The 12,172-nt window shown below is 35.5% G+C and overlaps 1 pseudogene across 1 annotated transcript; it reads left to right on the top strand.

Annotated features, from left to right (window-relative positions):
- Positions 1 to 1,817: 1,817 nt before the first annotated feature.
- LOC149553539 (pentatricopeptide repeat-containing protein At2g22070 pseudogene) lies at positions 1,818 to 5,506 on the top strand (annotated as a pseudogene). Its single transcript, XR_016353092.1, has one exon. The product of XR_016353092.1 is annotated as a pentatricopeptide repeat-containing protein At2g22070 pseudogene (transcript).
- The last annotated feature ends 6,666 nt before the right edge of the window (positions 5,507 to 12,172 follow it).

Here is a 12,172-nt window from a genome sequence, read left to right as displayed (position 1 = left end):
ACATTATCTAGTGCTAGTGATCTATGTATTAACCATATTAATTTTATGGCAATAACTTGTTTTTTGTTGTTCATTTGATTTGAAGCCCTTAGTTATATTAAAAAACAGAGCTTTAAGAATTACATTACATTTATCACAACTTTAAGAATTACATTATAGAGATAGAATAGAAAGATAATTTTCATCCTTCCAAAAACCAATATTATAACCTCACAACTTCAAATTAAGATAGTAATGAAGTCTACGGATTTATTTAAAAAATCATGACATATTTTTAAACTATATACATTTTTTTCCTAAGCGACCTTTTATACCTCTTCGTCGCATCATTGCACACTAAGATGCAATTGCTAGTTATTGCTATGACAACTTATTATAATTGAATACAATATACCCTTAGTTGCATAAAACAATCAATCGTGGGAGGTCACATAAGTTACAAGTATGGTCGTCTCTTTTGTATTATCATTGATCTCACTTCATTATTAGGCTATTCTAGACAATTTAGGAAAAAAGCACACTCATGTGACATCATATTTGATGGTGTAGTCCTAAAACCTAAGTTATATGCAACAAACTTGCCAAATAAGATACTGTTAGACACTGTTAAATTAGAGAGTGAAGTTTAAAATTAAATATAAATTAATGAATAATTCCCCTTATTAGTCCGTGGCTTAGATAAAGTGGGGAACTAATGTTTTCGTTTGGCCCTTGCCTATTTCTTTTTTCCCCCTATAGTAGGAAAATATTGATTCAAGCCAAAGTTTTAGATGGAGTATTTTTTAAATCATTTATTATGTACAAAATTTCTTATTTGTGATTGGCCTATGGTCAGGCGAAAATAAGATTTTTGGGAAGTGGAAAAAGAATAAAAGGGACGACAATAATGGTCTAATAATAAATGCTTCTCTATGTTTGCATGAAATGATGTTGACCAAGAAAATGACAAGCAACACAATAGCTGAGAATTTATGCTTTGAACCATCCAATTTGCCACTATGTTTCATCTAGGTTTAATTAATATTTTAAAAACGAGTATAGCAAATAGTGTCTCAAATAGTTTTTGTTATGAAGTTAAATTTTTTTATGTAGTTAATGTGCTAATTTGGATCTTAAATATCATTCAAAACTTAAGATAATAGAATTTAAAGATTAATTTGTTGAGTATATATCAACATTTTAAAGAAATTTTTAATTTTGAAAATGGTTTTAAAAAAAAGTTAATATATTAAAAATTATTTTTATATAAGTCAATAATCATTGTAAATTATTAAATTTGATTATTTATAAAAATATGGTATTGTCATCAAGAATTGTTTTGCTTTATAAATAGATTTTAGTATATATTAATATAATTTTATCAATATTAAAAAAAAAAAAATCTAAATTCTAACTTATGTAATAAAATTCTAAAATTCTAAAATTTCTTTGTTAAAAATCTATTAATTCAAATCTCAAAATATTTATTAGTGATTTTACGTTGCATTACATTAAGTTCTATGTTTCTTAACAATGGCTATTGACAACATTATTTTGTAAAACTAAAATTTAAAATATTAATTAAAGTTCTAAGTCAAATTTGTTAAAATTTATAACTTCTCCTTTTAAAAACATTGTATATCTAAATGATTTTGTATTCTATTATTTTATAAAATATGAATCATTAATTGCAAAGTTAGGGACTAAGCTCTTCTAGAACTCTTTAACTTGTAGAAAAGGAAAAGGGGCTTTTATAGTCCACGACACCAGCCATAGGTTAACATATGGTTAACATATGGTTACAATTTATGGGACTACCTCGTATTCTATGCTGGAGGTACCTAACTGCAATACACATGAGGCATACATACCCTACCCCCATGAGATTTGAAACTTGTGACCTCTTCAAGCCAACTCAGGCTGCAAATAATGAAGTGATTCCTGTAAAATAAATGGTTGTATCAGTGTCTGAATCGCGCAAAGGAGTAAATGGTGATAACACCATGGTTCAGGACGAAGTCGATGGTGGTGGTGGCGTTTTCTTGTGGGAAAATGAGGAAAACAGCACATTCTCCAAGTTTTAGTTGCACTTTCTCATCACTTGCACAGCTGGGAGCGCTGTGTACAGAGGGTCGGTTGAAGGAGGCCGTAAGCATTCTTCTTACAACACAGGATCCTCCTCGAGACATTTCTACCTACCTTCAGCTATTCAAAACCTGCATTGCCAAAAAAGCACTTGCAGAGGGCAAACTAATCCATTCTTACATCAGTGTCAGGGGATTTACATTTGTTACCAACACAGTTTTGCAGAATACACTCATCAACACGTATGCCAAATGTGGAAGTTTGAAGGATGCTCGCAAAGTTTTTGACTTCATTTCACAACCAGACGTCCTCTCATGGAATATGATAATTTTAGCTCACAGAAGGCATGGACATTGTCAAGAGGCATTAGCGCTGTTTGGCAAAATGCAACAAACAGATGTGCAACCTGATTTGTTCACTTTTGCACATATCCTTCCCGCGTGTGCCAAAACGAGAGCCTTCGAACAGGGTATGGAGATCCATCAAAGAATAATCGAATGTGGGTTTTTATCGGATGTTGTAGTTGGGAATTCTCTGATAGACATATATGTGAAATGTGGAAGCATACCGAAGGCACGCGAAGTGTTTGACAAAATACCTCAACGAGATCCTGTTTCATGGACTTCTATGGTTGCGGGATATGCCCAAAATGGTGAATTGAGTGAAGCCCTGAGTTTTTTTAAAGGAATGCCTCAATCAAATGTGGTTTCATGGACGGCTTTGATTGTAGGATATGCACGAAATGGGTTTGCTAGGAATGCGTTGGAGTTTTTTAAGCAAATGCAATTGGCAGGTATCAAGCCTAATGCTATAACCTTTGCTAGCATACTCCCGGCATGCACCAATACAGGAGCTTTGGAACAGGGTATCGAAATCCACCAGAGAGTAATAGAAGGTGGGTTCTTGTTAAATGTTGTAGTTGGAAACGCCTTGATTGATATGTATGCAAAATGCGGTAGGTTGCAGAAGGCACGGCAACTGTTTGACGAAATGCCTCAATGGGATGTGGTCTCATGGAATACAATTATTGCTGGATACTCGCAAAGAGGCGCTCTTGATGAGGCTTTAACACTTTTCAAAAAAATGCCTCAACGAAATGTGATCTCGTGGAATGCAATGATCGTAGGATATGCACAACATGGTGTATTTGATGAAGCTGTTAACCTTTTCAATGAAATGCCTCAACGAAATTCAGTCTCATGGACTGCAATGATTTCAGGATTTGCAAAATATGGGCTTGCTGGGGAAGCCTTGGAGTTTTTTAAAGAAATGCAATTTGAAGGAGAGAAACCAGATTTGTCAACCTTTGCCAGTATCCTCCCAGCTTGTGGGCAACTTGGAGCACTGGAAAAGGGTATGGAAATCCATCAAAGAATAATGGGAAGTAGATATCTATCAGATATGGTGATTATTACTGCCCTAATTGAGATGTATATAAAATGTGGAAGCATACATAAGGCGCGCAAATTGTTTGACAAGATGCCTCAACAAGATGATGTCTCATGGAACTCAATGATTGTTGGATATGCACAAAATGGTGTTCTTGATGAGGCTTTACGGCTTTTTGAAGAAATGCCTCATCAAAATGTGGTCTCATGGACTGCAATGATTGCTGGATATGCACAAAATGGGCTTATTGAGAAGGCCGTGGAGTTCTTTAAACAAATGCGGATGGCTGGTGTAAAGCCGAACTCAGCAACCTTTGCTACCATCCTCCCAGCATGTGCCAAGATGGGAGCTTTAGAACAAGGCATGGAAATTCATGAAAGAACAATCGAACATGGATCTCTGTCAGATGTCATAGTTGTGACTGCTCTGATAGACATGTATGCTAAATGTGCTACCATACAGAGGGCACGCAAATTATTTGACAAAGTACAACATCCAAATGTGATTTTATGGAGTGCAATGATTGCAGGATATGCACTTCATGGCAATAGCAATGACGCCCTTAAACTCTTTGAACTCATGAAACACTCTGGGCTCAACCCAAATTATGTAACATTTGTTTCTGTTTTATTTGCATGCAGCCATGCAGGTTTAGTGGACATGGGCTGTAAATACTTCGATTCCATGAGATATTCGTATTGCATCACGCCCATAGTAGATCATTATATATGCATGGTTGACATTCTTGGAAGAGCTGGCTATCTTGAGGAAGCTCTAAGATTTATAATCAAAATGCCAATAAAACCTGATGTTGTTGTCTGGATATGTTTGCTTGGTGCATGTAGATCACATGCAAATATACGCCTGGGAGAATCTGTGGCAGAAATCCTTTTTGAGTTGGATGTTAAAAGTACTGCAGCTTATGTTCTTCTAGCTAACCTTTATTCAGACGTTGGAAGGTGGGGGGACGTTCAGAAGGTATGGAAGTTGATGAAGGATAGAGGAATTAGAAAAATACCTGGATGCAGCTGGATTGAAGTCCAGAAAATGGTACATGCTTTTTGTGTTGGAGACAGATCACACCCACAAACCCATGACATCTATGCAAAATTGGATGAATTATATTGGGAGATGAAGCAAACAGGGTATGCTCCAAATTCAAAACTAGCACCCAGTGATGTAGAGGAAGGGGAGGAGAGGTTATATCATCGCCACCATAGTGAAATGTTGGCAATTGCATTCGGGTTGATAAATACATCCCCTGGAACAACAATTAGGGTTGTCAAGAACCTTCGTGTATGTATTGACTGCCACAATGCAACCAAGCTTATCTCCAAAATTGCTGGAAGAGGAATTGTTGTGAGAGATGCAAACCGGTTCCATCATTTTGAACATGGTCATTGTTCATGTGGAGATTATTGGTGACGTTTGGAGAAGCAATCCATCAAGACAAGCTAGCACTGCAGAGAAATGGATTTTACTACACTTGCGGTGGTGAGAATGAACTGGATACATTGTCCAGATTCAAAAGCCCTGTTGTGCTTCAAGAGGAAGACCGCGCTGTTGATTCAGTCATATTGTATTTTATCATTACTCTCCTGGCATGCTGACAAAGAGATACTGTTTAGAAAGGATTAAGGGCGGGAAGGGCACGAATGGCGTGATGGAGTGGAAGGCTTGAAACAGAGTTTACAATCAGAACGGACAATTGCTGAGCCTATCGAGAAGAGCTTACAGTCAGAAAGCCAATTGAATATCTTATTTATTTTTCCGTGGGAGAATTTGTGTTCTAGATATTTTACAAAGAATAAGGTATATAAATCTCATTTATAGCACATTTAAATATCTCTCACAAGAAACATAAACACAAGATATTCCTTAGATCAATGCAGAGACTGCCCTGTAGCATAAGAATCTTTCATTCTTCCTGAAAACTCCAGTAGGTCTAACTTGTCGGCCTAAAATACGTACCAAATTAAGATGCAAATTTTCGCTCACAATCGAAAATCTGGGCTAATAAATAATAAGTAATTAGGGCTATTATTACAATAAATTATTTTGTTACACAGTATTTCGTTGCAGTCAAAAGATAGCAACATGCTATATATGGTTGGAGTTAGTTCACTTAAAAATAAAAGAACAAGTATTCGAGGTCATTAAAAGTTGGTGCACAAGTCTGAATTAGAAAGACCAGAGAAATTGATAATCCAAGATGATGACCATTACTTATGATGCTCCTCAAGTTCTAATCTATGGTTGGTTTTGGAGAAGGGGTTCACCAACCTTGAGATTGATAAATCCAACCTAAATGAATGGTCTAATGTCATTTCACTTTTAGTAGTATTTGATGAGCTAAGGAGATTAATTTAACGAACATGATAAACAATAACAAATACAAAGTAATGAGATAAAATGATACAAAATGTTTATATTGTGGAAATTAAAGGAGGTCACAAAGACCAACTAATAGGCTCTACAAGCTCTTTGTTTAGGACATCTATGTGTGTCAAGAACTATAGCACAAATTCAGCATGATAGCACTACACACGTGTCCTTTACAAGCAAGGTACAAGAGTTGTACTAGAAACCTATAGGGAAACTTACATAAAATACAAACTAAGCTAAGAATAGTAATGGGGAATACAAAATAATGAGTATAGTGCTCAAATGACAAGGCAAATGAAGATCTTACAATGTAATGTACTAAATGCCACACCTCAATAGTACAAACACTTCTACCATACCTAGTAACACACTTTCATTGTACCAATCAACACTTCCACTATACTATGCTCACTTGCACAATACAGGTTGCCCACCACATTGTGCACTCCATACATCATACATGACACACTGCACTTAACACATCATGTTGGTTCTCAAAATTGTTGGTTGGATTCCTACAAACTTTGTCTACTTGATGCTGGGAAATCAACACAATTTTGGTCAACAAAGAAGACTAAATTATAACTTATTCCATCTCCACACTTTAGGCTCTACAAAACCTAAGTTGTTGTCCCCATATCAATGTTCCTTAGGGAAAGCTTAAAGATTAATAATGCAAACTTTATAACCGATGCTCTTAAGATGGCAAGTAATTCTCAAGGAGAAATTAAATGTATAAATATCTTAAATGTCAATGAAATATTGAAAATGAACTTATGCAATACTTGTGGATAGAATTCCACTGATCTACAACTATACATATCAACTTATAACAAGTATACAAATGATAAGTATTAGGTAATTTCAACATGAATCCATCTCTCATGAGAATAAATGGAACACTTAGCACTCATTGGATCTAGGTGATGCTTAGATGGGTGAAGCACCAAGACTTCCCGGGAGGTCACCCATCCCAGTACTACTCCAGCCTGAGTGCGCTTAACTACGAAGTTTCCTCCATGGTTAAACCCAAAGCTTGCAACCCCATTTGTAAAACCTTCACCAAGTGTTGTGCCTTATGAACCATTCATTAGAAAGCCCCTTAAGCTTAGCAATTGATAAGTATGAGGTGATTTCCATAGCAAGTCAAATTATGATACTACTGTCAGGATTTAACTGTGTGATTTTTGAGTCAAACTCATTGACTCATATTTCATGAGTAGTGATTCAACATGAATCCATCTCTCATGAGAATAAATGAAACACTTAGCACTCATTAGATCTAGGTGATGCTCACAGGGGTGAAGCACCGGGACTTCTCGAGAGGTCACCCATCCCAGTACTACTCCAACCTGAGCGCACTTAACTATGGAGTTTCCTTCATGGTTAAACCCAAAGCTTACAACCCCATTTGCAAAACCTTCACCAAGTGTTGTGCCTTATGAAACATTCATCAGAAAGCCCCTTAAGCTAGAGTAGTACTGGGATGGCTGACCTCTGGGGAAGTCTCGGTGCTTCACCCCTGTGAGCATCACCTAGATCCAATGAGTGCTAAGTGTTCCATTTATTCTCATGAGAGATGGATTCATGTTGAATCACTACTCATGAAATATGAGTCAATGAGTTTGACTCAAAAATCACACAGTTAAATCTTGATAACAGTATCATAATTTGACTTGCTATGGAAATTACCTCATACTTATCAATTGATGAGCTTAAGGGCTTTCTAATGAATGGTTCATAAGGTACAACACTTGGTGAAGGTTTTGCAAATGGGGTTGCAAGCTTTGGGTTTAACCATGGAGGAAACTCTGTAGTTAAGCACGCTTAGGCTGGAGTAGTACTGGGATGGGTGACCTCCCAAGAAGTCTCAGTGCTTCACCCCTGTGAGCATCACCTAGATCCAATGAGTGCTAAGTGTTCCATTTATTCTCATGAGAGATCGATTCATGTTGAATCACTATTCATGAAATATGAGTCAATGAGTTTGACTCAAAAATCACACAGTTAAATCCTGATAATAGTATCATAAGTATACAAATACCAGTTTTTATTCCATTTGGGCAGTATAGAGTCAATCTCCACATAATCTTATAATCAAACCTCAAAAGACAGTGTGCACCCCATCAACCATTGGACAAATAAGAAATAAATGCAATCCCTAGTCTAAATGTATTTAACCCCAATCAAAGGAGACCAATTAGATAGATACAATAAATCAGTATGTAAATATTTGATTAATCAAATTCATGAATTACTCTAATCCATCAAAATAGTAGTATAATCCCAAGGGACAATAATGAACATGAGTAATTAGAAATCCATATGCCATCATAGATATAGAGGAATCATTATTGTATTAACTTCATTCATAAGGAAATACAACATAGTAGTTTCATTGCATATCCAAAACAAGTAATTGCATGAAATAGAAAATTACTTCATACTATTTCTTTTATAAAGTGCGTGCGCACGCACACGCGCACACACACACACACACATTATATCTTGAAATTGTTTCTTGTTAAACAAGTGTCTTGGTACCTTTTCTCATAAAAATGAAAAGGTGCAACATAGCTTTAGACCCGTTCACAAATATACCTAACTACTAACTATCAGTATAACTGCATTATACTTCAAAATATGAAAACTATTTTAAGTCTCTTCTAACTCCTCAATAGCCACGACCTCTTCAAGAGAGTCTTTAGGAACCTTCAGACAATCCTTGATCCACTAGGCAATCTAGGCATGCATGGACAATATAAATTTTTGAATTATTGGAGCGAAGGCTTGTAAATCAACCTATCTTTTCCCTTGGGCAATTTTGACATCTATTACAAACTTTGTACATTTAGCTTCCACACCAATTATTTTGTTCAATAACTTGTGGAATGGATCCATTTGAAAATTGTGTTCCTTCCTGAACTTGGCTATCAATACTTGGGGTAACATTACAAATGTTAGAAATAGATAATACTAAGAGAGGGAGTGGGGGGGGGGGGGGGTGTGAATCAATATTCTACAAACTTTTTTCCCATAACTGAATATTGTTAATTACTTTATAACATGCATAGGAAAGTAAACTAGCAATATTGAACAATAATAATAACCATACATAAAGAGACCTCATAACACCATATTCTGTTAACTAAGGAAACCCTAGCCAAGGGAAACCCTGGTGGGGATGGTACCCACAAAATGATCCACAAAACAAAAGTATCTTGTTAAGGATGTTGACCCTACTAGGAGTCTATTAAATGCATGTAGTGTCTCAGTCCTTGTTAGAGGACTAGGCCCTGTTAAAAGCCTCAACCCTGTTGGGAGTTGGTATATACAATTATAGAATATTAGTATATACAATTATAGAATATTAGGAGTCTATTAAATGCATATAATGTCTCTGTCCTTGTTAGAGAACTAGGCCCTGTTAAAAGCCCCAACCTTGTTAAGAGTTGGTATATACAATTATAGAATGTATGGAAGATGAGCCCACTGCCCAAACATGCAATATATGGTTCCTTTATACAAAAATAGATGGAGACAAAAACCCCTTAGTACTGATATCTTCAATATCGGATCTTACTTTTGTTTCTCTTCGCATACCTTTGATCATACATCAAAATTCACATTATACAGTTCACATAATACTTTGCATATCATATATATATCTTACACAACTTCACATAATGCGATGTTTCCTTTATACCATTACATTTTATAAAACTTGCCCAGTCGGCCTTCAAACTTTCACATGCTTGGCAAAATACAAAATTATCTTTTTCTCTCTTAGGGTTAAAATCTAGAATGTTGTCCCTAATTAGTTAAGTAATTATTTTGTATCCAAAAGAATTCCTTAACCCATAATACATTCTTTTCAGTTATACTATGTTTTGTCCTATACACAGTCCTACTAATAAAATTGTTATATCTGATGTTGTATTGTCAGTACCGTATTGCACTCTTGCACATGTCATCATGACATTGTTCTATCTGCATCAGAGTGTGCATGTTCCCAAAATGTTTTTGTAGACTGCGCATACCAAAACTATCTCTGTACTGCTAGTAGAACTATTTGATACTTAGACAATTATCTTTGTCTAACTGTGAAATCTTTATATGTACATTGTGTGTTCTTGACATAAGGTATATGTTTCTATATATGATAACTTCATTACTATACTAACTTATGTTACTTAGCCATATTGCCAACAATCTCCCCCTTTGGCATTTATGACAACATAAGGGAAAATTGGCTAAGTCCCAAAATGTTTTTTTTTAAAGAAAAAGTGGATGAACCATGTAATATATATTAATAATATAAACTGGTTCAAGAGCTCAACTGGGAAATAATCAGAAAGAAAACCTAGCATCGTCGCAATATGTTCAAGTTACAATCATCGATATATACAACTTATAGTATTGATGGGTGAAAATTGTCTTACAAAAAGAGGAGAGAGTCCCACCAACTTCAAAAAATTTCAGTATTTACAATTTTCCTAGCCTATCCAACAGTCGACAATCAAACCCAAATCCGATCAAGAATAGTTTGTAATGATGCCTCATGACATAGAATTTAAACATAAACAGTTTAAGGAGAATTAATACTATCAATCCTCCTTAACTTCACACTAGAAGTCCTCATCAAAATACAAGGCCAAATTGCAAATAAAACTCCCACTAAAAACCCGATGAATATGCCACTAGAACATTCTCCCATTTCGAGCCCAAGCTAATCAATATTGTTACTACTTGTAAAATCTGAATGTCAAGTAGAATACCAAAATTGCAGGAACAACCATAAGATCAAAACAGTTCCCATTCCATAGAAATTGGGCCATCCCTTGTTGACAGATCCAGCCTCACCAAACGATTGTCAATATGCATGATATGAATGTTTTGGCAACCTAAATCCCCCGATAGCATGGAAGTAGGACATGCCAAACAATTAAAAAAGTCTGCCTCATGATCAAGTGATATTAAATCATCAATAGCCTGAGCTTTGGTGATTAAATCATCAGCAGTCTGAGGTGTTAAAAATGGTCTGTAACACCATAAATAGAAATCAGCTTGTCCAAGACTCCCTTCTCACAAAGCTTTTGAGAACGATGCAAAGAAATTTTGAAATTCGATGTGACCCCTGTCATGGAAGAAGCCTTGAACATTAGCAAAAGAAATCTCACCCCTTACATTATCATATTATCGTAAGGCTCCTCTAATAGCTTTCATGCCTAGCAATTTGCCAAGACCAATTTTATCTGCGATGATCTCCACAATGGCGCAATCCTGATGAAGGTCTTAGGTGAAAGTAAAGAAGAAGGATAAAATGTGAGATGGAAGAATAACCCTCGAGCAAGAAGAGTTTAGGACAAAGGGACCCAAAATGAGCTTAAAGCAACACAAGCATGTATCACATTTGATCTTCATAACTTTGTTTAGTTCACTGTCTAGAATGCTTCCGAGCCATGGATGTTGACAACCTTGCCCTTGAAAGAACACTCTAAATAAATTGCTGCTAAGCTCTGAAAACTTCATTACCCACAAAACACGAGTTCTTCCAATAAACAAAACCAAGGCCACAAAATTTTTAATCTGACTCACACAAATAGAAAATAAGAGTAGTAATTAAAGTTAACACAAGTGCCTACCACGTACCAATACAAATGCAAACGAATTTATTCATCTATTGTGAGTAGCTCACATGAGTGACTTTTAATTGCACAAAATGTACTTCTATTGCCAAGTTGCAAGAAATCAAAGATCCATATTAGTTACAAAAACAACTTCATACTTGCCCTGAAGAATAAAGGTCACTATAATTATAGTTTCCAAAAGTACACATCACTAAGCTCATGATATCTCGAATAATCAACCCATGAATTTAATCATTTACAATAACAAATAATTATAACGAAAACTATTCATTTTGTGCGGCCATCATGAAGTAAGATCGGGAAAACCCAACTGATATTATAAGATTTTCTCTTGATCAATTAAGGTAAATAAATTGGGAAAGTTGGCAGATACAAAATTTGTAATCTTCATCTCACCTATCTACAAGTCGCAAACTAAATTGGACAAATTATCTACAACTTGATTTCCCTCTCTAAGGGTATGAGAAAAGTACACCAATTTAAATTTATCAATTAGTGCCCAAGCTTTGTCTAGTATATATCCAAACTTCCAGTTCTCTATTTTTTTATTTACACATGAATTGATGACCACTGTTGAATCTCCCTCAATGTGGATATTGTCTATTTTTAACTGAAGCACCAATTCTAAACCAAGTAAAAGTGCCATGGCTTCTACTTTATTGTTTGTACCAACCAGTAATTTT

Source organism: Cupressus sempervirens, chromosome 6 (assembly GCF_028749045.1).
Source record: "Cupressus sempervirens isolate cs-2001-9-10 chromosome 6, ASM2874904v1, whole genome shotgun sequence".
Classification (NCBI taxonomy): Eukaryota; Viridiplantae; Streptophyta; class Pinopsida; order Cupressales; family Cupressaceae; genus Cupressus; species Cupressus sempervirens.
Note: the sequence above shows the minus strand (reverse complement) of the source record. Positions and strands in the feature narration are given on the sequence as shown.